Source organism: Equus przewalskii, chromosome 16 (assembly GCF_037783145.1).
Source record: "Equus przewalskii isolate Varuska chromosome 16, EquPr2, whole genome shotgun sequence".
NCBI classification, from domain to species: Eukaryota; Metazoa; Chordata; class Mammalia; order Perissodactyla; family Equidae; genus Equus; species Equus przewalskii.
Window position 1 is genome coordinate 9,971,793 of NC_091846.1, and position 26,527 is coordinate 9,998,319.

The 26,527-nt window shown below is 49.6% G+C and overlaps 2 long non-coding RNA genes across 4 annotated transcripts in view; both read left to right on the plus strand.

Moving 5' to 3' along the window:
• LOC139076317 (uncharacterized) overlaps positions 1 to 26,527 on the plus strand; it is a 74,024-nt gene that overhangs the window by 18,647 nt on the left and 28,850 nt on the right. The window contains exon 1 of one of the 3 annotated variants that reach the window (XR_011527763.1): positions 12,366 to 12,635. The exons of 1 other annotated variant lie outside the window; for it this stretch is intronic. This is a non-coding gene — a long non-coding RNA (uncharacterized lncRNA). Of the gene's footprint in view, positions 1 to 12,365; positions 12,636 to 19,491; positions 19,759 to 26,527 lie in introns of those variants that run through there. One more of the 3 variants, XR_011527764.1, reaches the window with a different exon arrangement.
• On the plus strand, positions 9,394 to 11,140 carry LOC139076377 (uncharacterized). The gene is made up of 2 exons (XR_011527942.1): positions 9,394 to 9,686; positions 10,868 to 11,140. It is a non-coding gene; the product is annotated as an uncharacterized lncRNA (long non-coding RNA).

Here is a 26,527-nt window from a genome sequence, read left to right on the forward strand (position 1 = left end):
CCTGAGGTTTGAGTAATTTTCCAAGCATCAAAGACGACAACCAATGTGTGCATTTAAAGGATCAATCAGTTGTTTTGACTCTGTAGCTGTCCCTGAATGAAAGGGTGGTTGTCACACAGGAAGATGAGTTTTGCTAGGTAAATTACTATCCAAATGGCACCACCAGTGTGTCTCACATCGGCTTTTCTGTATTGGGAGCCATTTGCTCTAATGCTGATCCTGGAGTCCCTGGCATGGGACTTCAGATACTGGAGTCCCCTGGTGCTTCATCTGAGTCACCTTCCTCAGGGTCCAAGTCATTCTTCCCAGCAAAGGTATCTTGGTGAAGTTTTGGTAATTATTTTGAGCCATTAGTAAAATGGATTCAGTTTCAACAAATAGTCCTACCTATGATGGAGGGGTGATATAAGGCTGGGGGAGGCTGGGAAATGACTTGTTTTCCACTATCAGGCTCAAAATATATTAGAATATGTCTATTTTCTGGCGTGGATTTCTGATCACCTGTGCACCTGGAATTTCCTGATTTGATTCAATATTGATTCAATATTTCCAGTAAGAGCAATTATTATATGACAAAATAACCAAGACTTCATTTTCATTTCTTTGTAAAACCTGATGATAAAATGAATCAGAAAAATAAAATGATGGCAATCTGTGCTGAGACTTTTGTTTAGAAACTGGGTCACTCTCAGAGACCCCCAAAATCTTGGGCTTTGTACCCTCAGCTGGGTTAGCTGACTAGCTAACTTTTTTTTGTTCATTTCTTTTCTTTCTTTCTTTCTTGCTTTCTTTCTTGCTTTCTTTCTTTCTTTCTTTCTTTCTCTCTTTCTCTTTCTTTTTCTATCTTTCTCTCTCATTCTTTCATCTCTCTATTAATCTAATCTATGCGAATTGGTATCTATCTGTCTCTGATCTATTTATCTATCATCTGTCTATATCTGATCTATCAACGATCAATCATGTATCTCTAATCTATCTATATCTACTCTATCGATTCTAATTTATCATCTGTATCTATCTCTAATCTATTTATCTATCGTGTATCTATCTCTAATCCTGCTGTCAATCATCTATCTCTGTATCTATTCTAATTTATCATTACCCCTCTATCTCCCATGTGTCTGTTTATCTACCTTTGTAGCATTTGTTTCCTCCCAGCAAGCTGTCTCCCTGGGTTCTGGGAGATTCTGCATAACGTCCTCATATCACATCTCAGAGTCCAGCCTCAGCCTGTGATCCTTACCATTATTCCCCCGGACCGTGGGCTTGTTCCTCAGTGTTCAGGCCTCCTGACAATGCTGAAAGCTGAGGCCCAGCTGATCAACACCTCAGTGGGGCTGCCTTAGAACTGGTAGACATAACTTGTCTCGGGAACAACCTGTTAGCTCCCCAGCTTGAAAATGTTTCCACTTGCAAAGTTCCTGCCAATACGCTCTTCTCTCACGCAGTGCCCACAGCAACCAGCAAATGACCTCCGGGGGCCAGAGGCAGCTCTGTAGGATGAGGCCAGGCCCTGGGACCACAAGCGTCGGAGCTGGGGCCAGGCCCTGCGCATGCTAATGGGTCACACTCTGAGTTCACCTGGCCGGTGCCTGTGTCTTCAGAGCTCCCGTCTCCCACCGCCTTTTCTGAAAGCTCTCCAACTGCCTGAGTCACAGGTCTCTCCCTGGCGCCCCCTCGACGCTTTGTACTTGGGTCTCCAATTGTACTTGCTGAGCGGCCACGTGTTTACAGCCCTGTCACCTCACTAGACTGTGGGCTCCCGCATGACGGAGGCTGTGTTGATTCATCCTTGTTTTTTAAAGACTAGAACAACACTCAGGTCTGGGCTGCATGGCTTATTTCGTGTTTGTTGCATGAACAAATGGAGGCAGGACTGAATGAGAGGATGGGGGACGGTGGAACGGGCCCCTCCTTGACAGTCCGCACAGCTGATTCTCGTTTTCCTCTTTCTCTCCCTGTCTCTGACCAGCCCCCACCGAGTGCATATGGACTCCATTCTTACCTATTATGTCTCTCCTATTCCTTCTCAGTCCCTGAGAGAAGGTGACAGGGGCCAGGTGAGAGGACAAATGGCACACTCCTTGTCAGTGAGGATAGACCAGATTATGCTGTGGTATCAAATAACTCCCCAATCTCAGTGTTGAAAACAGCAAGGTTTTTTTTTAATTACTCATGTTAAATGTTTTTCACCCATTGGTCGGGCCTATGCTCCACGTAGCCCTCTCTCTGGGACCTGAGTGATGGAGAAGCTTCCATCTGGGATGTTACCCACCAGTGGACAGGGGTGAAAATCATGTAGTAGATTGCTCCCTGGCTCTTGAAATTTTCTCACAGAAGTGACACTGTCACTGTGCACATTTCACTGTCCAACAAGTCACAGTCACACGTGATTTCAAGAGGGTTAGGAAATGCAGGTCTGCCACGTGTCTAGGAGGAGGACCAAAAGTATTTGGTAGAGGGTATTACTGACGACCACAGCTCAAAAACGGGTGTGTGTGTGTGTGTACACAGTGAGAGAGAATGAGACTTACTGCCACACCTTCTCTTTTGCTGTATTCCATCTTACTAGGCGGGGGGCTCCTTCTCTTCAGGTTTACTACCCCCCTTTAACACCTCCTGCTACAAAAGGAACCCCAGAGAGAAGGCAACACCTGGGATACTGCATGTACTCTGACCAAATGCTCAGACAGACCCTGACAACCATCTTCTGTGAGGGACTATCCCCAACCTTACTTTATCAATTATATGTGTCAACCCCGCCCCCGGGTCCAGTGAGTGGTGGAGGCAGGGAGCAGGAGGTGCTCATAGCCTGTGGCCGTGGGAAGGCGAGCAGGCTGCGCTGAGGCCCGTCAGTGGAGGAGCTGGGCCGGGGCTTTAAGACTCAGGCCCTTCTTGCAAACGGTCTGCTGCACCCTCCCGTCCTGTGAGCTGAAGCCTCAGCCCTCCCCTGTATGTCCGTCTCCCTGTGGCTTCAGCCACTCCATGTGGGTCTCCTGTGTTCTGGATCCAGCCAGTTCTCTTTCGGCTTACCTCTCAGTTTCCGACCCCAGACGGATCCCCTGCCCCATTCCAGGGACAGCTCCCAGAGGTGGCTTAACCTCCGTCTCCTCCATCAACTCTATCCTTCACCACCAAACCTCCCCAAATAAAATACAATCTAAATAAGCACAGTGCACCTGCTGAGAAGTCAAGACTTCAAGGCAGGGCTTCTAGACCCCCATTCCCAAGTTCTCGTTTCTAAGCCCCTCCTATGAATAAATTGCACGGCTGCATCTGCTCCAGGATTCAGTTACATGACACTTTGGTTTGATGATCCGACAGGGCTGTGACCTGACCCCAACCAACCCGGCAAGGATAGGTCTGCAACAGTCCGGGTCCTACAGCTGTGATGGGTCCGTGGGAGCCTCTTGTCTTATTGGAGAGGGCCAGGTCCAGAGAAGTGCAAATCACAGGATGACTCTTTCTTGGTAAGTGGGAGTGAGGTGGGAGGAGAGTGTATCTCTTAAAGCAAAGGTTCTCAAAGTGTGGTCCCTGGACCAGCAGCTCATCACCAGCTGCGAAATTGTTGGACATGCAAATTCTTGGACCTGCCCCAGACCTACTGAAAACGCTGTGGGGAGAAGGGGGCGGCGATCTGTGCTTTAACAAGCCCTCTGGGAGGTCCTGATGCACCCTGACCTCTGAGAACCACTGGCTTCAGCGGAGGCGGGTCTGCAGCCCTGCTGCGCGTGAAGCCTGTTAAAACTCACACGTTGAGGCCACGCCCAGCCCTGCCAGATCTGAGTTGCTGAGATCCTCCCGAGAATTTGCATTTTAATAAATGCCCCTGAGGATTCCGTGGTCATTCAAGTGTGCAGAAAACACTGGTAAAAAGGCCGAGGGCGTCCGGGCCTGGAAGGGTGGGCATTCTGGGTTTGAGAGGCTTAGGAAAGTCAGAGTTGTTCTGACGGCAGGAAACCAGGACAAAAAGAACTGGGAAGTCTTGAGCAGCCAAGGAGAATTAATGTGGACAATTTTTTATTATGCAGTGGGAGGATTTATGGGCCCTCTTACTCCTGTGTGTTCCCATTTAACCTCAGTTATGACATCACAAGGCTTTCTGGCTGGACGCTGGCACCTCTCCCTACATGCCCCTCAGCTCCTTCTCCTGAGAGCTGCCGCGCTTCCTCTGTGCACTGGGGAGGGGTCTCAGGGCCTCCGCTCGGTTTTCCCATCCCGTCGCCACGCTGCCACCTGCTTCTGAGGCCACTTATGGGCCTACAGTTCCATGGCACAGCTGTTCTACTCTGACCACAGATTGGGGAGGGGACACTGCCCTCCTGGATGTAGCACAGGTCTTCGCAGAGCAGAGACCAGACTGGAATTGTAAAGAAGGCTCTAGAAGGTTCAGAGATAGATGGAGGGGAAGCACCCCACAGAGAATACGATCGTTGTCTTACTGACCTAGACCCACCCTGACACTCTTTCCTGGCCAGGCCTCCTGCTTTCTTCCAAACTTGGCTCCAAGAAGCCATTGTAAATGCCCTCAAATCTCTGGGCCTCAGAATCAGGGCCAACGTGGGCCTCCGGCTTCGAAGTGAGGAGGACATTCCCTTCACCACAGCCTCCTTTCCTGGCTCGGGGTTGGCTGCTTCCCAGTGTGACTGACCGTGGGGAAGTTCGTTCCTTTCAACGGAACGTCTGCTTCCACCCTTGGTCAGTTCAGGTCTTCCGAGAAGCAGATACCAGGACAGGATGAGAGGTGCTTCATTCTCTGATGCATATCCAGTAAAACAAAAGACTGTCAGGATCTAAGACCCGATGTCTGCCCCCTCAGAGATCAGATGGATGCCCCCACCCAGAGACCAAATGCCTCCCCAACCTGGAGACCAGCCCCGTATACAACTGGTCCGTAGTCTTTGTTCTGTAAGATGGTTCTTTTGGACGCTAGTTGGCCATCTTGCCCCTTGCTAGTAAGCTGTAATAAAAAGTCCTTTCTCTTCTACCACCTTGCTTCTTGACTATTGGCATGTCTTGAGGCAGACAGATGACATCCCCTTGGGCAGTAACAGGAGGGCAAGGCCTTCAGACAGGGAGGCAGATCTGATACCTCTGGAAGGAGAAGGAAGGAGGATTGGATGGGAAGAACCTGTGGCTGCTGCGCAGTTTTGAGAGTCTCTGGGGAGACCTCAAGCAAAGGATGCCTGTGGGAAGAGTCCTAGGATGAGCAGCAATGGCCTGGCCCTCGTATCCACTGTGCTTAATCATTGGCTGGAAGCATCTCTGGGGAAATGAAGGTCCTGGGGAATCCAAAGATCCAGCAGCTGGCAGCTGGCAGTCAGCCATGCTCCCTGTGGCAAGGAGCTGAACAGTGCACTCCACAGCTGCCACGGTCCAGCCCTTGTGTCAGACCAATTTACTTCTCCAAGCAGGTTTGGGGAATGTAGTTCCTGTGGGTCTTTCTTCCTAAGGAGACATTTAGGAGAGGGAGGTTACTGGGAAGAAATACCTCCTCTATCAGGCAGTGGGTCTTGCAACACTGTAACTGGTATTCACTGGTTTTTTCTTTGCTCTTCATTCTAACGTCCCCTCTCCCTCAGCTGTCACCTCGACAGATCTTGGAGGCTCTCCTGGTGGTGTGGCCCATACCCTCATTCCTGAGGTTCTGAGCTCTTGGTGACCATCCCCTTCTCAGGCCAGAAAGGATGCTGCCTGTGTCCATCCACAGTTGCCATTGGGCAAGGGTGCACTAAGAGACACCCTGGGGGATCCCCTGGGCTCCACACATATTCCTGCTGCCGCTGTTGAAGAAAGGCAGCCCATCGCCTCTTGCTGATCAGAAGCAATAGTCCCTGCCAAGATGTAACTCGTACTTCAAAGGGACCGTCCTTCGTGGTGTCCCCTTGTAAGAGTGCATTCCCTTTGGGGACCAGGATCTCTAACATTGCAGAGCCCAGAGTTGTAAGGACAGGAAGCACAAAGTTCCCCCTATGGCCTGAATGTTTTCCCTCAAAATTCACATGTCGAATTATGCTAGGGAAAAACGTACTCCTGTGCGTCTGCTCTGCTCTCAACACTCCACTGCAGCACTGCTTCCCTTCCGACACCGACGTGGGGGCTTCCCACACAGCGAGCAATTCTGTGATACCAGCTGAGCGTCCTATGATTTAACTCAGTTCTGACCCTGTTTACCTGGAGATAGCATCAGGTACCATAGATTACAGGCTCAGTCCTACAAGAGACTGCACCCCGCACCCCCCCCCCCCCGCCCCCCGAGTTCAGAGGCCAATTGCAAGTCCGGGTTGTCCCTGGGCTTCTGACCAACCAGCTATAAATCGGAGGTTTCCAGGAATCTCTCCCTGGGTTTGACTGATTTGCTAGAGTGGCTCACAGATCACAGAAAAACAGTTTACTTACAAGATTACTGGTTTATTACAAAGAATATTAGAGGATACCAATGAACAGCCAGATGAAGAGATACCTGGGGTGAGGTCCAGAAGGGTCCTGAGCACAGGAGCTTCTGTCCCTGTGGAGTTTGGGGGTGCCACCCTCCTGGCATGTGAATGCATTCTCTTTGACCAATCTAGAAGCACTCTGAACCCCTTCTCTTGTTTTTTTATGGAGGCTTCGTTACACAGGCTCGATTGATTAAGGCATTGGCCATTGCTGATTGAACTCAAGCTCCAGCCTGTTTCCCCTCCCTGGAGGTGGAGTTAGCGGGGAGGTGCTGAAAGTTTCAACCCTCTAATCATGTGGTTGGTTCCCCTGGCAACCACCCCACTCCTCAGGGGCTTTCCAAAGTTACTTCATTAAGATAAACTCGGGTGGTTGAAAGGGGCTTGTTATGAATCACATAAGGCCCCTATTTCACCTTTATCACGCTAGAGCTGGTTGGGGAGCTGGGAACAAAAGATGCCCCTATAGCTCTTATCACTTAGCAAATTACAAAGGTTTTAGGAGCGATGTGCCAGGAACCAGGGAAGAAGACCAAATACGTATTTTTTATTATAATATCACAAAATCCTAATGCCCAAGGTTGGTGTTAGCAGGTGGGGCCTTGGAGAGGTGATGAGGTCGCGACTGTGGAGCCCTCATGAATGAGATTAGTGCCGTTATGACAGAGGCTCTAGAGAGATCCTCACTCCCTTCCCCACGTGAAGATTCAACAAGAAGCCTGTGATCTGGAAGAGGGCCCTCCCCTGACCGTGCTGGTGCCCTTCTCTTGGGCTTCCAGCCTCCAGAACTGTGAGAAAAACGTTTCTGCTTATAAGCCACCCAGTTTCTAGTATTTTCTTATAGCAGCTAAACAGACTGTCAGTCCCCAGGTGGGTCACTGGGAGTAATGGTGAGTGGGTTTTCTATTTTCTGTGACAAATTACTAAAAACTTCGTGGCTTAAAACAACACAAATTTATTATCTTTCAGTTCTGTAAATTAGAAGTCTGGTCTAGGTCTCGCTGGGCTAAGGTCGAGATATCGGCAAGGCGACAACCCTTTCTGGAGGCACGAGGGGAGAATCTGCTTTCTTGCCTTTTTCAAAGTTGAGAGGTCACCCACATTCCCTGGCTCATGGCCGCTTCCTCTGTCTTCAAAGCCAGCAATGTTGCGTCCCCCAGACCATTCTTTCACAGGCACACCTCCCTCTGATCATAGATGGGAATGGTTGTCTGATTTTAAGGACCCATGTGACGATGCTATGACAGTGGGCCCACCTGGATAATTTAGGACGAGTCCCCCACCTCAAGGCCCTTCACCTAATCACAGCTGCAAAGTCCCCTTGTCATTTAAGGTAACATATTCACGGGTTCTGGAGACTGGGACCCGGACAACTTGGAGGGGCCTTTTCTCCACCTACCACAGTGGGGGGCGGGAGAGGCCCCTGCAATATCTTGCCGCGTGAGGGAAGTGCGAGTTCTTACTATGGAGTGGGGAGCCACCTCTGCAGGCTCTGAGCATTCAGGGGGTCTGCAGAGCCAGAATCCTAGAGGACATCCACTCAGATGTCTCCATCCCAACTTTCAAGATCCCAGATTTTTCCAAGCATGGCCCTGAAATTAGCATAACAGATTGCCTTGGCTGTGCATTTAAGTGTCTGGAGCTCTGTGACTCTCGTATCAAATTCTGAGTTGGCTCCTCGACTGAGAAGTCTCCTTTTCCCATACAGGGGATAAGGATCTCTTTGTAAGCCACAAAAGAGGCCCCCTGATTCTCACACTTGGTCTTGAATTGTTTGTCCACTGCCCTCAGTAGCTCAGCCTCCCTCTGCAGAGTGTCCCCTCAATCCGGTGACAACAGGTCCACCCCCCTGGCCCCAGAGGCATTCTTTCGCCATGCATTTCCCCTCGGCCCAGGACAGTTTCACAGGGCACAGCCTATGAAACCTTCAGCACTTGGGCAGCCACTTTGTGCCAGGGACTCTCCCGGCCCCACACTACACTCCAGATGGGGCCTTACTTTTCGGTTGGGCAGTAAGTGAGCCAGTCTCCAGTCACATCTTATGATCTCTTTCCGTACTCATTCCCGGTTCCACCTGGTCAGTTCGGGTTCTCTGAGAAGCTAGGCCAAGGGAGATTAGGCAAACAGATTTATTTGGGGAAATGCCTGTGAAAAATAAAGAAGGGGAGCAGGGTGAGGTAGGGAGGGCCCCCAGAGACTGAGGCAGGTCTGACACCTGAGAAGGGAGAGAGGGAAGAAGGATGGAAGAATTGAGTAGGAGGAGCCTCAGATTGCAGCACAGTTCTGAGAAAGTCTTGGCCAGGCCAGTTGAGTGACCCAAGCAAAGGGTGTCCCTTGGCAGAGTCCCATGCTGGGCAGCAACAGCCCGGCTCTGGAACCTCTGCTCTGCTCATCTTTGGCTGGGAGCAGCCCAGGTGAAACGTGGGTCACTGTGAAGGCCATAGGGATCCAGAGGCTGTCAGTCAACCACACTCCCACAGACCACAGAATTTTGGTCCACAACCTCACGGCCCAAGAAGACATTTACACTGTCCTGCCCCCTCCGTCACTTTCCCGGTGCTGGGTCACTGAGTCTTCAGTGGCCTCACTGTGGCACAGGCAGCAGCAGCAGGCGGGGTGGGGGTGGGGGGGGGGCGGGGCTGGGCTCAGTAAGGTCAGGGCGGCCCCTTCAGCCTCTCCTCCTCCAGGGCTCGAAAATGCTCAGGACCCGCTCTCACTCAGACACAACTCGTTTTCTGATAAGGAGCTGAACTGAAAAGGGAGTGGGAATCGGTTGGCATTTTTTAAAGCTAAATGCAACATCAGGGAATTGTGTTTTGGTCCACTGCCTCCCTGTCCATCAGTCGTGGCCCCTACAGGAAACAAAAGCCTCCCTCATATCAGAGCAGTTTGTTGAGGGTTCACTCACAAAGGAGTGGGCAGGACGCAGGAAAGCCGCAGTGGGTAGGGCCTCAGCCTGAGTTAGTAACAGCGAAGCTCTCACCATATCTCGGTGCTGGCAGGATGGAGGGACAAAGGGAGGGAGTGGTTTCCAGAACCTGGGAAGACACAGTCACAGAGAGGAGACCATCTGGAGAAGAGCAGTGACCTCTGGATACAGGACACAGAGAGTCTGAGGCAACCACCCAGGGAGTGAGCACGGAGGTTAGGACCTGCCCCACTCGCCGTCCTCCTCGGACCTGCTGCGCTCCCCTTGGCCACACCCAACCAGAGACCAGGGGGTGAGGGAGCCTCTGATGTGGCAGACAGGTGAGCTTCCCAGGGCAGAGAGTGGGGTGCTGAGTGGACTGGCGTGGGGGACAACAGCCAGCACAGCCCCAAGTGTGTAAGGGAAGTGCAGCCCAAGGTCGCACATGGCTGAATAAAAAAGATAAGCATCAATTCACTCTTTATTCATCAACTAAGCAAATATTTTTTTGGAGTTAGCACAATGCTAGGTGCTGGAGATCCAAAGACGAGCAAGTAGTAACTTTGTTCCTCTTGGCATTGTGAGGAGTGAAAGCCATTGACTGAAATGGGGTTTGGGGTCTGCCACAGGTTTATTTGCCTGTGTTGTCCTGGCCTTCAATTGCTGACAGATTGCTGACCGATAATTGAGATGGAAGACATAGTTGCTATCTGGAGTAAGACCCTGTCTACGTGTAACAAATGAGAAATGCTGGGGGTGGGGGTGGGGGGGTCTACTGACCCACTGAGGCCTGAATTCCATAATGCGAGTTCAGAATTGGGTCTTAAGGGACTGTTGCTTTTAACCGTCCACTATGAATATGGAACCCTTGTCGTCGCTCTGGCCCCATCGCTGTAATTCCTTCAGTCTTGGGCTCTCAACCCCGGCTGCTCTTGGGAATCCCCAGGAGAGCCTTTAAGAACACAGACACCCAGGCCACTGCCGAGATCCTGTTTCTTTGGCCCGTGGGGCCCAGGTGGCTGTGCATTTAGCTTCTCCGGTACAGCGGGGGCTGAGAGCTACGAGTGCTCCTGCCTGAAACCTTCACTGGTGAGTCTGCTCACAGCCAGCCAGCCCTGAGCAGGACTGGTGCCAGGGCTGGATGCAGACATTAGGACTGAGAGGGGAGACTGGGAGGCCAAAGGCCCCCACAGTTTTGTCCAGTGCTGGCCACACTGGGGTGGAGAATGTTCGAAACCCGCTGCAGGTCTTGTTGTAATCCAACTGGTGTGGGAGGCAGGCTCAGGGAATCCTTGTCTGTTGGGATGAGGATGGTTTGGAGGATGCATCCCAAGGGTGCGCTTGCCCCACCCGGGAGGGAGCCGCCCCCCTGGCAGGGCTAGTCTAGGGAAGGGTGAGGGAGGGCTCACCCCCAGGTTGCACAAATGTAGGCTGGATTCTGTCTCTATTTACAGTTTTGATATTTTGTTCATCATGGATGTTTTGCATTAATTTCAATTTTGTTTTTGTTTTTTTGAGGAAGATCAGACCTGAGCTAACATCTGCTGCCAATCCTCCTCTTTTTTGCTGAGGAAGACTGGCCCTGAGCTAACATCTGTCCCATCTTCCTCTACTTTGTATATTGGACGCCTCATGGCCTCATGGCCTCAGGAGCAGTGCATATGTCCACACCTGGGATCCGAACTGGTGAACCCCAGGGCCACTGAAGAAGAACTGGGAACTTAACCGCTGTGCCACCGGGCCAGCTCTAATTTCAATTTTTAAAAATACTGCATTGAAATATTATTTACCACGACTGATGAATTTTTTGGTGCTCCATTCAATTTTGCATCAGAAGCTCGTGAGACTCGCCTCCCTCTCCTCCTGGCCCTGCTCCCAGAAGGGAAGGGGTGTTTATTGCAGCCCTATGGGTGCAGCTTCTGGTTATGGGAACAGGCTGTGGGATGGGACAGACTTGGATCTGAATCTCAGTCTCAGCTGTGTGACCCCGGACAGGGCGCTAACCTCTCTGAGCCTCGGGTTTCAGATAATAAATCCCTATTGGTAGGGTTTGCTGTGAGGGCGAAGTTAACCAGCATGATGTAAATACAGTGGGGAACTCAGCGCCTCCTACAGGATGAGTGTTCAGTAAAGGGCTGCTGTTTCATGACGCCCCCTCCGGGCACAGTGCCAGGCACATTTGCAAAGGGCATCAGGCTCGGAGCAGACAGGCAGGGCTGCCCCGCCAGGGCCCCACCCCGGGCCTTTTGTTCCCTGCGGGTTTGGTTCTGCTTCTCTTTCCAGGTGTGAATGGTCCCTGGCAGCCAAGGACTGCTCCAGTTTCCCCTTCCAGCCGCTGTGCGGGCGGGCTGGGGCGGGGGCGCCGCCTCCCGGCCGTGCTGCCCCGGCTCCCCGACACCGCTGCCTGGCCCCCATGGCATTCCTGTCCCCACGGCGCACAGAAGGCCCCTTTGTCTCGGGCCGCACCTGACTCGGCACAGCGGGGGTGGCGACCGCGCCGCTGGCACGCGGCCAGGGCACTTTCCGCAATAACAGCGTTAGTCACGCCGCTGCCAGAAAGCGCCTTGTAAACCGTTCCTGGGTCTGCGTGGCCCTGGGCGGGTGTTTTTCATTTCCTTTCCATGTTGATTTTTAAATGCAGGCTGCTTTTTGGTGCGAAACAGAGACTCTGGGTCAGTCTTGCGCCTGCTCCCTGATGCTCTGGCGCAAGGGGACGGTCATCTCGTTGGCCCCCTGCAGAGCTGAGCACCGAGCTGCCGGCCGCCAGCCCAGGGGCTGAAGGCTCCAGCAAGGACGCACGCCTCGGCGTCTCCCCTTGCCGCTTAGGAGAATCACGCTAAAGCCGACCCTTCTGTTTCCAGAGCGGGGTGCTGCCCATCAGCGGCGCCGGCGTCTCTCTCCAGCTGCGAGGCTGCTCAGTGCTGTTGGTTTGCTGCATCATGCGCGGCTCCCATCAGCAGGGAGACAGGGGCGGGGTTGCATTTGGAACAGGCACAGGGGAGTAATACCGCCTGACCGGCACGTCAGGATGTGCCAGCCGTGAACTAGACGGCGTCCTTCTCCAGAAACTCTGGGGCACAGCACTGGGGGGTCCTGGCACTGGGGGCTCCTGGCATTGAGGGGGTCCTGGCATTGGGAGTTCTCTGGTATCGGGAGTCCTGGCACTGCGGGACCCCTGGCACTGGGGAGCCCCTGGCACTAGATTTGAAGCCAGATCGTTGGAGCAGCTGACAATCAGAGCGTGTTCTTCAGGATTGCTCACAGAAATTTGTGTTTCTCTCTCCTCCCAGGTATGTGGTAGGACAGCATTTTCTTGTCTTGAACTCAGGCATTTGTGTGGAAATGACTGCCACTTCTGAGTGTCAGTTTTAAAAGCCTATGCCTTGCTTTGCAACATCCTTTCTCTTTACCATGGTAACTGGCAATGGCCTAGAGAGTGGCCTCTCCCTCCTGCTCTCCCCCCATCAGCCTGGGTCCTGGAGCGAGGGCAGGATGGCTGATGCTGGGGTCGTTTGCTCCCTCAGCGTGACCCAGCCCATCAGGACTGCTGCACTGACACACCCCTCCCAGCTCCTTGTAGGCCACAGCGGCAGGAAGGAGAAATAAAATTTCCTGTCCCTTTATAAACCTGCAGGTTTCTCTTTGTGAGTGAGCAGAGGCGCATCCTCTGCTCTCCCTGTGTCCACGTGCCACCCAGCTTTAAGAGAAAATAGAGTAAATAGGTTTAGCACATAAAAACCCAGGACACACAGTTAAATTTGCATTTCAGATAAACAGTGCTAAACAATGCATAATTGTTTAGTATAAGTATATCCAAGGCAATATTTGTGACATACTTACACTTGAAAATTATGCATTGCTATCTGAAATGCAACTTAAACTGGGCATCATGCATTTTATCTGGCAACCCTATCTATAAACATTTCTTTCCTCTAAACTACATGGCATTTAGCGCATTTATCACTTTCTACCTGGTTTTTTAGTAATCATGGCCCCATTTCATCTGTCCTATTGGACTTGGCGATTCTTGAGGGCACTTCCCTATCTGATGTACCTCTGTATCTCCCACAGCACCCAACCCAGACTCCCCACACAGCACAAGTACTAATTCAATGAAGAAGTTGGTTTTGATGTGGCAAAAGGCTTTGGAGGTGTTCAAAGAAAAAAAATCGAAAGTATAAGGAGTTAGTCATTTGTGTCCTTTTCCGTTTTCCTGCTTCCTTCCAAATGTGAGCAGGCTCAAGCATTTGACGTCCTGCCGTGACCGTGCAGTGAAAAGCCTAACTTTTTTAGGCTGTGGTTGTCATTTCCCAGCAGACCCTGTGCAGGAAACAGGCTAGTTCCTCCAGGGCCAGGGCTGGGCGGCACACTGTCTGGGAGAGTGAGCATTTCATAGAGTCAAACGCCCTGGGGCATTCCTGAGCCTCCAGCACGCATGCTGACCCCCCCAAGGCGCCTCTGCTGATGCGGGTTCGTCTCCAGAACTTGGGAATGAAGCTGTGGATGACCGCAATGGGAGGCTGCTGGGCTGAGGTTCCTGCAGGGCTCCTTCGGAACAGCAGTGCCTTTAGGGGGGCACACTACCCCCCTTTCAACCTTGCAAACCCTGCTGGAGTCATGAAGGTTCCTGCAGGTTGGACTTCTACCAGCATCTGCCTTTTAGCCCTTCGAGAAGTGTCAACAGCCCGAGACCAGATGTCCCCTGCTCTCCCTGCCAAGACAGGCTGAATGTTTCTCTCTCTCTCTCTCTCTCTCTCTCTCCCTCTCTCTCTCTCTCTCTATCTCTCTCTCTCTCTCTCTCTCTCTCTCGCCTCCCGGGATGAGGAAGTGCTTGCCTCTGCCAAGCCGCGTCTGACTATCCTCCAGTCCCAGAGGCTTTAACCAGTCCTGAGCCTCTCCCTGCCCTTGCCCTGCTAGCCAGGCCTCCCCACGGTTCCCAGGATGTGGTGGGGATGGGGGAAACAAACCCGATTTTCAGAATCTTATGAAACTTTAGACTCCTACTCCTGCCGGTAGTGGCCAGCAGACCTCAAACCCAACTCAGAGGAAGAAACTTTCACAAAAGTTTATGCAGCCAATGAATTTCTCTGCATTGCAATATTTCCCCCAGATTCATTCCATTTCAACACTTCTCCATCTCCATAACAACCTATATCCCAGAATAATCAGAGAGAGCCATGGTCAACAGAACTGGAAGGAGGGTGTTCTTGGTATTTCTTCGTGGGTTTTTTTTTCTCTTCTTATAGGCCCTTGAGGTATGGCACTTACATTGAGCCAAAAATGAGCCTAAATGGATCTAGGGGCCTGCAAGATTCTTGGCACTTAGGTCCATATGAATGTTCCCCAACAGCCAATGTCCGCATGTCATGAACCCACGAGGCAGACAGGAGAATACCCAGCCCTACAAACAGAGCATGGAGGGAGGGGAACTTAGTTCTGATTATCCACTTGCGCGTTAGTTTCTTCTCTCTCTCTCTCACCGCCCCACCCCCCACATTCATTAAAGGTAAAAAGCAGTGACAACATCACGTTATCTAGTAGAATTAGCACAGTCACTTCCCAAAGGAACCGAAGGCACTATTCAAATGGGCCTCAGGTAGCTTCCTCCTGTGGTGTAGCCAACAGCCCCTCTGCACAAAGACCCAGGGGAAGGGGCTCAGGGAGCTCTGCCCCTCACAGCAGGGAGAAGTGGGAAGCAGAAACCCTCCCCAAGGCAAGGTGCGCATGGCACCGAGGAGGGCCGTGCCGCTTTGGGGTGCCTAGGTCTCCGCTGACTCTGGTTCCCAGTTTCTTCTGAACTTCCATTTTCCTCTCTGCATCTTACAACTGTCCCTCGGTCTCTGCCCCAGGGTCAGCGCGAGCATGGGACGGAGCCATCCCTCTTGATTTCCCTGCAGCACCCACCCCTCCCCCAGCCCCATTATCAGATACGCAAAGAATTTCTGCTGGAAATTGAAGGGTAGAGGCAAAAAATCCCACATTATAGCACCACACATCAGATAATTGAAACACAAATATTAAGCTTTCTGTGCTTAAAAAGTCTCTTGGCCATTTCTACCAACTCCTGCTCTGACTTCCACCATGCTGCTCTATCTCCCTGCTCCTGTGTCCTCTCCTTCAATTTCTCCCACCCCAAACTCTTGCTCACATGAGTTGTGACCAGGAGGAGAGCATGAGGGAAGGGATCCTGAGATGCTGACCATGTTCTATGTCTTGACTTCAGTGATGACTATTTGCTTTATAATTGCCTTTTAAAGTGAACACATATGACTCTCTCACTCTTCCATGTGTACAATATATCTTACATTTAAAAAAGAAGAAAAAAATTCCTGTTCATTTCTTATGTGGTGTGGTTCAGCTATCTCTTGTTTATTTCCTTCTAACCATGTCTTAGAGCCTTATCTTCTATTCCAAAGCAGTTTATCTAGGTATTTTGCTAAGCATAGGCAGTTCTCCCCTGAAGAGGAATGTCTTAACATAAGATAAGATAAAATTTATTAGCAGGATGGGCACCACGTGGTTTTGAAAACTGGCAGGGTCCAGTATGGTTAGAATGTTGGGTATGGAGGGCAAGAGGCAAGAGAGAAAGATGGAAAGGTCAGCTGGGCCCAGCTGAAGGGCCCTATAAGGCCAGGCTATGGCGTGCGCATCTCATCTTGGAGGCAGAGGAGCCATGGATCTAAGCGGAGGTATGTGCAGTCAGGAGGGATCAGAGGTTACGATGGGGTGAGCGCAGGGCCTGAGAGCCCTGTTAGGAGGGCATGCAATGAGTTCAGGTGAGAGTGGGCATGAGCTGGGGCGATGGGGGTGGAGAGAAAGGGATGGAGAGGAGATGTGCTTTGGGGATAGAGAGTACAGGACTTAATGACAGATTGCATGTGGCATGAAAGGGGGAGAGAAGTCCGAGATACTGTCAGGTTTCCAGACTGAGCGTTGTGTGGATGGTCCTGTCACTCTCTGAGACGGAGAAGGTGGAGGGAAGCAGGCTACCGGTGGGTTGTGCCCGTGTGGGTGCCCACATGCAGAATGAAGAGAAAACTGAGAGAGGAGATGTCTTCAGGGTCCCCGCTCAGAAAACAGTGAAAACAGACTTCTAGCTGTTTTCTTTTTTCACCCATCCAGGGATCAACAATTTACTTCTTGGTTCATTAAAACGGCAAGTAGGCTATGCCAACCCCTGGTCTCTATGGCCAGGGTGAGCAAACTCCTTGGGTGTGAGCATCACCATGCTAGGCAGGGACAAAAGTTGATAAAAGATGAGGAGGAGAAGAGGGGAAAGAAAGGATGGAGAGAGCAAAGGCAGAGGAAGGAGAGAGAATGATCAAAGAGAGGGAGGGAGAGAGGGGAGGATGGACGTGGGGTGATGGAATGGATGCCAACTGCTTTGGCTGCCATAGGTAGTAACCTTTTCTTCAGAGTATTCCTTTATTCATTCATTCAAGAAGTATTGTTTGAGTGCCTACTCTGTGCAGTCTCTGTGCACAGGCTCAGTGGAGGGTCCCTGATAAACGAATCAGACATAGTTCCTGCCCAGGTGGAGTTGACAATCTGGTGGGTGAGGCAAATAATGAACAAACAGGTGAAAATTAAATATACAGTTACAAATTGTGATAAGGGCTGTGAAGGAAGAGTAAAGACGGCTGAGAGAGGCTACCAAGGGGGAGTGCAGTTAGGGGGTGTGTGTGCGTGTGTGTGTGTGTCTGATGCTGAAAGGCAGAATCGGGAAAGGCTGCTTTATGGGAGGATGAAAATCTCCCAGCCAGGCTGTGGTAGTCAGTGGGTAGAAACAACCAACCCACAAATCTCTTATGGCTTAACATCAAAATTTTACCTTTCCCTCACATTCAATCTGCTGAGGGTCTGGGCAATTTCTCAGGGCAGCTGCCTTCCACATGTGGCTCAGCGGCCCGGGAGGCTTTGATCTGACGGCACCTCCACGTTAGCTCGTCTGCCAGAGCACTGCGGTGGGGAGCAGAACGTGGAGGAATGCATTCCAGCTCCTAATGTTTCTGCTGGGAAGTGACACACATCACCTCCACTGAACTTTCGCTGGCCAGAGCAAATCTTATGGCCGTGCCTAGTTTCAAGGGGACCTGAGCCCAGACGGAGAGAGAACCAGAAATCTTGGTGAGTGTTAATAATGTCTACCAGACAGGCCAAGAATGGGGAGAAGGGCCTTCCAGGTGGGCAAAGAGCTCAGGAGACGTAGGGTGGACGGAGTGCAGCGAGCAAAGGTGAAGAGGTGAGAGCTCGCTGAAGAGGTGGTCGTGGCTCGGATTCACACACGAAGCGTTACGTACGTATTCTACTCTAAGTACAATGGAAGGTGTTAAATAAGGCAGGGGACTCGGGGTTTGTGATTTACTGTTTAAAAAGGTGTTGGGGTTGTTGTATGGAGAAACGGATGGAGAGGCTACTGAAATAGCCTGGGCTAGAAATGATAGTGGCTTGGAGTAGGGTGGTAGAGATGGAGAGAAATGGTACAACTGAGAGAAACCTTGGCAGTAGAACCGATGGTGTTTAGGGGGTAGATAGGAATGGAGGGGGAAGGGGCGAGGATGATAACAGATTTTTTGGCTTAAATGACTTAACGGATGGAGATGCCATGTACGGAGGGAGGGGAGCTAGAGGGGGAATAGACTGTGGGGGTGTGTGTGTGTGTGTGCGCGCGCGCGCGCATGCTCTTGGGTTCAGTTTTGTATAGTGCAGGTAGAGATACCTGTGGAACACCCCCGTGCAGTGGGGATGTCAGATAGGCAGCTGAATACAGTGCTTGACTCTCCGGGGTATCAATATGAGATGAGCGAAGGCCCCACTGCTGCACTTGCAGAGAAGCGGGGGACTCTAACCTCATAATGCTGGATCCTCTCTACTCTCACCCAAAGGCCTTTCCCCAAGTGCAAATGTTACTGCCTGTTTTAAAATATAGTGTATTAATAGGAAATTTGAGGCACAGGAAGGCCAACAGGTCAGGAGATGACTGCCATTGAAAAGAAAATTTGTGACTCACAGTTCCCAGAAAGAGGGGGCGTGCCCGCCATCCCCTACAGGGTCACATGGGGAAGCACCAGGGCTGGTCAGGAGGCAGAGGGTAGAGGGAGAACTTGGGGGCAAGTGGCTTTTTTGTAGTTTCCATGGAAAGGGATGATGAGGCAGGGCAGGCAGGTTTAGGATCAGCTTGTCTGAGTCATTTCAGAGCACTCTAGGGCATAAGGCTGTCCCTAGTTGTCTGGGACCTGGCCCTGGGGTGATTAGGGCAGGTGGGTAGTGGCCCAGAGTGTGAGAGCCAATAGTGGAGGTGGTGGGAGTATGGGCTCTGGATTAGTTGGTTCACATTCAAAAAGCATGCTCCTGGGCTGCTTACTAGACCTTCCAGAGTCAGCAAAACCATGCAGGTCAAAGCATCAGAATAAAGAAAATAAAAGACATGGTTAATGAACTGCTACCTTGTGTAACAAATTCCCACACTGTGCACCTCAAGATGACCGACCGTCCAACCACGCTGAGAGGAGAAATGTATAATGACATTTTAAAAAGCATTTGTGAGCTGTGTTGCTGAGACATATTCTAGCACACTTACCACCCAACACATTTGTTAGTCATTTGCTCTAAGAGCTACTGTAACAATAGGGTATATAACACCCCCCCCCACCCCTGCAACACACACACAGACACACACACTGCCACGAAATAAATACCTTTCTTGGCCTCAGTGACTCTGTAAATGAAGTTGGCATAGGCTAAACACACAAGAATGATGGAAAAGCTTTGGTTTTATATTTAATTCTAATTTGCTCTTCTGAGAAGTGTTATGTTTTCCTGAGAGAGGTGGGTTGCCTGGGAGATATGGTTCTCAGGCCAGAATTTCAGTTGTTTGCAAAGTAACATGGGTATTATTTAAAAAGTTATCATTCAATGGAATGATTGGAGAAGAGACTGCTGGAATTGATGATGGTGTTGGAGAGGCAGTCACAGGGCGTGAGCAACCCCCCACGTTCTTGTGGTACATGCCAGACTGCAGGGTTTGTCTATCTCTTGATGCTGAACAGTTTCTGAGTGAGTCACACGGACACCTAAGTAGGTCAAGGTGCCCACAGCGTGACTACCGTATAATTGCTCACTCCCCAGGAGGAGGGGATACAGCTTGTTAGATGTTTGCTACAATGTTTGCTGCTCACTCAACAAGTGCAGGCTCTTGACCCTGGGTTCCTCAGCTGCTGTGCAACCCATTGAGTGCACAGCACCCACCTGGGCCCATCGTGTCGTTCTATGGACTTGGGGCAGGGGAACCAGTGCAAATATGTTGACACTTTGTGAAGTGAGACTGCTGTGAAGAACAAGGTTTTTCATCTCTGATCCAGGAGTCTTGTGTCTTCTGTCAGTGTCCGTGAACCTTCGTGGCTTGCCGATGAGGTAAAATCTCAGACTCTCCTTATGGCTTGACATAAGATTGCAGCTATTGTATTCAAGTATAACTAGTGTGTGTTACAAAGCAGCCTTCAGGCCACTGAACAAGGGAACTTGTGCTCAGGTGAGAAAGACACCTGGCGATGAACACGGATGGCTATTTTAACAAAGGAGGCCAGCTTCCATTTAACTTGGATCTTAGGCTGTTGGGCATAAGATGACATTAATTTAAAAGAAAGAATCAAAAGAACACTCCTCCTTTTAGCATTTCTTATGATTAAAATATTCCCAGCAAATTAATGATGCTTTGTTTTAAAAATAAAAACTCCTATGGCAAGAGAGGAGAGTCATTGGAAAAAGGAAGAGCTTAAGGTTAGTAGTGACCTTGGGGTGATTTTCCTGAGATGAAAGCACATTTTGACAGGTGGCTGTCTTCGTGGTGAGCTCCATTTGAACCTGAGGAGGACAGCTCCTCACAGTCAGTCCCCATGGAAGGGCCTGTCCCTCACTCATCTGGGCAGGATGTTGGAAGGGGCAATGGTAATGGGTGGATGGTAGGCTCACCCAGAGCTGCCCTGCACCCTTCCTGTCTGAAGTGGCTGTCGGTTAACAGTGATGTTGTCCCTCCAGTACCAGGGAGTATAGACAAGTCCCTGTTAACTATAATGAGCAGAACATGCACGACTCCTCATCTCCTTATGTCTCTTTCCAGCACATCTCCATTGCACCTGTGTTCAATTTTAGCCTTAACATCTGTCCTTAGCCACAAGTTCCTCACGTCTCTGTGGGAGTTTAGTGATTATGAAAGGAAGATAAGCCCATGCAAAGGGACGATTCCCACCCTTTCCCTTGAGAATCTTAGTCTTAAACCTGCCAGTGAGTGAGTCTTGACATGCCTAGTCTTTCCCAAGTGCAGAGTGGGGGTGGCCAGGTAGACGTCAGTCCATTTGGGCTGCTACGACAAAGTACCATGGACTGGGTGGCTTATAAACAACAGAAATTTATTTCTCACGGTTCTGGAGGCTGGATGTCTGAAATCAGGGTACCAACAAAGTCAGATGAGGACTTCCAGGTTGCAGACTCCTGGTTGTATTCTCACGTGGTTACAACAGCTAGGGAGCTAGGGAGCTCTCTGGAACCTCCTTTATAAGGGCACTAATCCCATTCCAGAAGGCTCCACCGTCATGACTTAAGCACCTCCCAAAGACCTCACTCCCTAATGCCATCACCTTTGGGGGTTAGGACTTCAGCATGTGAATTTTAGGGGCACACAAACCTTCAGACCACAGCAGTAGGAGACTGAATATTTGTCAGATGCAGTCATTTAAATATCTTTGCTAGGAAAACAAAAAGAACAACAAAAAAGCCCCAAACCCCTGTGCCCTGTACTGCAGCCCTTCCTGACCTAATTGTTAGGGAGATCAGAGCTGCAAAATGCAAAGAAGACAAGTATTGCAGCTCTAGTAGGACTTCCAAGGCATGACAAAGCCATGCACCATGGGAAAGGCCTTGTTAGGTAGGACTGGGAAGCGTGTCTCCCTGGCAGAAGGCCCCCTCGACGTGGTCTGTGTGGCCGCAGCGTCATCCTTCTTCTATCTCCCTGGGGTTTGTGTCCGCATCCTGGGTCTCCCACCGGCTCTGTTGCTCAGGGCATGTTTTCTCTGATTCTTTCTTAGTCACAGCTCCAATTTCTATGGCTCCATTTCCGTCCTTTTGGTCTTTCTATCTCTTTTTATGATCTGGTTTGAGTTCTTTCTGCACCCTTGTATAGGTGTGAAACAGAAGTTAAAAAACTTTTTAATACAATGTAGTGGGCAAAACCCCCAAAGTAGCTTAAAGACAGGCAACTAGCCTCTGCCCATGGCTTCAGATTCAGTATCTTCCCCAATCCTGCAGTAATCTTATAGAGTGTTAATAAACCCATTTTACAGATGAGGAACTGAGGCTCACAGAGGTGAGCACATTGCCCAGGGTCCACAGGTGGAGGGCTGTGGAGCTGTGGCTAGCTCCCATGCTCACATTCTCCATCCCTTTAGAGTGACGCCTGGCTGAGGGTGGTGGAAGGGATGTGACCATTGAGCAGCGGGAAGAGCATGGACTTTGGGGCTAGCACACTCTGTGTGTGTCTGGACCCCTCACTTACTAGGTTGGTGACTTATCCTGTCTGGGATTAACAATCGTGGATCCCAGAGCTGCATTGCAAGGATTAAATGAGATAGTGGAGATAAAGCTACCACTGCTGGCACCCAGTGTCTGCTCAGTAAATGCAGCTCGGCCCGAAACCGTGGGGTCATCCTTAAGTCCGCTCTTTCTCACACACCCCACATCCAATCCGTCAGTGAGTCCTGTCAGCTCTACCTTCAAATCCATCCAAATCTGATCAGTTATAAAAAATTATTGTGGTAAGAACACAGGACACGAGATCTACCCTCCTAACAAATTTTTAAGTGCACAATATAGTATTGTTGACTATAGGCACAATGTGCACAGCACAGCTCTACAATGTCATCATCTTTTCCCCACCGAACAGCACCTCCACATTTCCCTCTCCCCCAGCCCCTGGAAACCACTGTTCTACGCTCTATTTCTATGAATTAGACTATTTTAATCACCGTATTTAAGTGGAATCATGCAGTATTTGTTCTTCTGTGAGTGGCTTATTCCACTTAGCATAATGTCTTCTAGGTCCACCCATGTTGTCGCATGTGCCAGGATTTTCTTCTTTTTTAAGGCTGAAAGTATTCCATTGTACGTCTATGCAGCATTTTCTTTGTTCATTCATCTGTCAGTGGACATTTAGGCTGTTTTCAAGTCTTGGCTATTGTGAGTAATGCTGCGATGAACGTGCGAGTGCAGATAGCTCTTTGAGATCCTGATTTCGATTCTTTGGACGTATACCCAGAAGGAAGATAGCTGGATCATATGGTAGTTCTATTTTTAATGTTTTGGGGAAACTCCATGCTTTCCAGAGCAGCTGCACCATTTTACATTCTCACCAACAGTGCATGGGGACTCCACTTCCTCCACATCCTCACCAGTACTTATCTCACTATTATTATTTTTAATAATAACCATCCTAACAAGTGTGCAGTGATATCCCACTGTGGTTTGGATTTGCATTCCCTGACGGTTAGAGATGTTGAGTACTTTTTCATGTACCTGTTGGCCATTTTTATGTCGATTTGTAGAAATGTCCAATTAAACACTTTGCCCATGTTTTAATCAGTTATTTTTGTTTTTGCTATTGAGTTGCAGGAGTGAATCTGATCCCTTCTTACCACCTCTCTAAATCTCGGTCATCATCATCTTTTGCCTGGTGACTAAGACTTCCAACTGGTCTCCTGGTTCCCATTCTTGTCCCCTTCAATTTATTCTCTTCACACCCAGGGTGATCCTGCTAAGATGTAAGTCAGAAGATGTTCCACCGATGTTTGGGACCCTCCAATGGTATCTGACTTACTGCTCAAAGTAAATAACACATGCCTAACAGTGGGCCTCCCAGACCCTACCTCAGTACTTCTCAACTTTAACGTGCACACAAGCCGCTGAGGAGCTGGTGGCTTGGTGGGTCTCAGGTAGGGCCCAAGTTCTGCATTTCTATCAAGATTGCGGATGCTGCTGATGCTGCTGGTCCAAGATCCCGGTATTGAATAGCCTGCCCAACATGATCTGCACCTTGCCTCCACCTTATCTCCTCTGTTCTCCCTCTTGCTAAGCCCACCTACCTTTGTCGGCCTCCTTGTGCCTTAATACAGCAAGTGAGCTCTACCTGGGGGCCTTTGCCTGTCCTGTTTCTCTATCTGGGACCTTCTTTCCTAGATACACAACTGGCTCACTCTCTCGCTTCCTTTGAGTCCTTACTCAAATATCACCCTCTTGGCAAAGGGTTCCCTGACCTCTGTTCCTAAAATTGCCGGCCCCCCCGTAGCTGCGCTCTCAGTCTCCATCCTCTGCTTTATTTGGTCCATAGGACATACGACTGTCTAACTTCATACATATTATGCTTATTTTGTTTTTCATCAATCTTTCTCAGCTAGCAAGTAAACTTTATGAGGTCACACAATTTTGTCTTTTTGTCTTCAGCTCTTAGATCATCATAGACACTCTAAATATTTGTGAAGTAAATTAGTATCATTGTTATTATTCTTCTTGCTGTCTGGGTTATGCTGGATCAAGACCCCTCAAAACCAGAAACATCTCTTCGGGGGTTGGCAGGTCCTCAGCCATCTCACAGGGGTTCAGCAACTTCTTTGTAATCGGAATTTCAGTAATTTCATGCATTCACTTTCTTCTCGCTGAGATATTTCTGTGGTGTGTGGTGGGTCAATTGTTTAGCATCCTAGAGCTATTCTGAAGCAGAAGCTGGAAATCTGGAGTGCAGACTGTGAATTAGAAGGCAAATTACAAGGTACCGCTGGATTGCCTGCCTTGGCTGCCTTGGTCTGGCACACGCAACATGTTTTAACGCTGTCTCTGGTTTCTCTCCTTTGTTCTACCCTTGAGTTCATGCCTCAGCCCACGGCTGAGCCCCTGATTACTTAGCTTGGCTGCTCAGGAGGAAGCTTAGACCTGACTGTTTTCTCTGGGTCTCTGTCCTGAGTTTGGACCAGATTGTTCTCAGGGCAGCTTTGACCTCCTGAGAAATAACATTCTCTGGTCTTCCACTCATAGGCATATCCCCAAATTAAGGCCTTTCCTAGATTCTTTCTAGCCGTTTGGTGATGACTTTGGATTGCAAGCATGTCTAACCACCTGTTCTAAATATTTCTAATTAACGACGTGATTTCCCTATTGCCAATCAGATCGTCTTCATTTTTGAGTCTCACTTTGGTGAACCAGCGTCCTCATTTCCTTTTATTTGTGTCCCATATGAAGTACATATATATATTGGGACAGCATTTTGGCATAGAACTCCCCTAGATAATGTGCGTAGGATTCTTCCTACCTTCACTTCTTTTGGGAGGTATCTCCCCTCCTACAATGTTCTAACCATATGGTCCAACCACAGGGCTGTCTTTCCGTGACTGCGGTAGATGGGCTTTCTGTTCTCCCACAGGCGCCACCCCTCCGGCAGAAGGATTGTGCATTTTCTCTCTTTTGCTCTCAGGCTTGGCCATGAAACTTGGAAGCAAGAGTGACAGGTGCCACGTTTTTGAGCAGCAGCTTTAAGCAGTATTGAGTGTCCACTGCTCTCCCTTTTCTCTTTGCTCTGGCGATGACAGACTGCTCCCTTAGCCTGGGTTGGGGGGTGAAGACGGAGTGGCGCAGGGCCACAGCCGAACGATGGTGAGCATGTAGCATGAAAGAGAGAAAAAGCCTGTATTTTGATCATTGAGAACAACCTCCAGAGAAAGGCAGAGATGAAGGAGGGCGAGAACATCCTGGGGGCCCTCAACATCCAACTTCTAGTCTTCCCTGAGGTTCCTGGGGTTGTGCTGGCTCGTGCCTTCCTAAAGCCTAATTCCTTGATTCTATAAAGTAACCTATTGTTTTTCTAATAAATTTTCTGTTTTCTTTAAGTTTGCTTGAATTGGATTCTACCTTTTTGAGAAGAGTAATAAAAATAAGAACACCAAAATTGAATTAAACTAAACGTCCACTATGTGTCAGCTACTTCCTATTTAGATAACTCTTATTCCTGCAGTAACCCACTCTACAGATGAAGAGACTGAGGCACAAAGAGAGACGTTAAGTAATTTGCCCAAGTCACTCAGCCAGGATTTGAACTTGAATTCTGACCGCAGGTCTGCACCTTTAACCATAAGGATGTAGGGCCTCTCTCCAAAAGGATCATGATGTTCCTCTTGTGAGCAGGCTGTCAGTGTCCCTCATTTAGCACAGACTTTCTCGGCTCTATAATTTGTATTTGGCTTATATTTGGTCTGATCTTAACCACACAGGAAACATACAGAACAGGGCAGACATCATTTGTTCCCAAAGAATATCTTTGGGTTCTAGATCAAAACATGGGAAAAAAGAGAAGAAATTCCATGAAAAGGACTTGTAGCCACCATTATTTTGCTTATTTTTTCAGACGCCTACATTTTTTGGGTGATATGATGTGGTCTCCCTCCAAGTTCTATGACAGGCAAATCCTTAAGTAAAATAACTAACTGTATTCCAGTTTCATGTACATCTGCTTCTCCCGTCCTCACCCCTCCTCCACCAGCCAAAAGTCTTTGTAGCATTGAAAATAGAAGGAGAAAAGAAATTTCGCTAGACAGGAAGAAATGAGATTCAGCTGTCCTTTAAAGTATTGGAGAATTACATCCAGTGAGAATGCTAATAAAGGTCTTGGTTAAAAATAAAAGCATTAATATTGGTTTCGTTATACAGAGAGACATGGGCCTGGGCTCACCTGAGTCCGAATGAAGATAAGAAATCTCGGGCAGCAGCTCCAGAGGACTGTGTTGGCAGCTTTTGGTGGCAGCAAAATGCGTGATGAAGAGACGCCCTCTGGCCAGCACAGAGACAGGCTTTCAGAGAAACAAGTGGTCAGGGGCTGGCTCGGGGGGACCAGGGTATTGAGACCCCAAGACCAAACTAGGTAGTGTTTGGGTGTGCTGTTAATCTCTCTTGCAACCAGCGAGGAATTAGATGTTTTTCTCGGTCATAGCAGGGGCCCCAATATTTTTGAATAAATTAAAAATAAGAACCACTTCAATATATTGAGCACTGTTTGTGGCCGGGCCTGGGCTGAGTGTTACCTTTATGTGCCTCATTTTAATCCTTCTGTGATGGTTAGTTTTATGTGTCAACTTGGCTAGGCTACGTA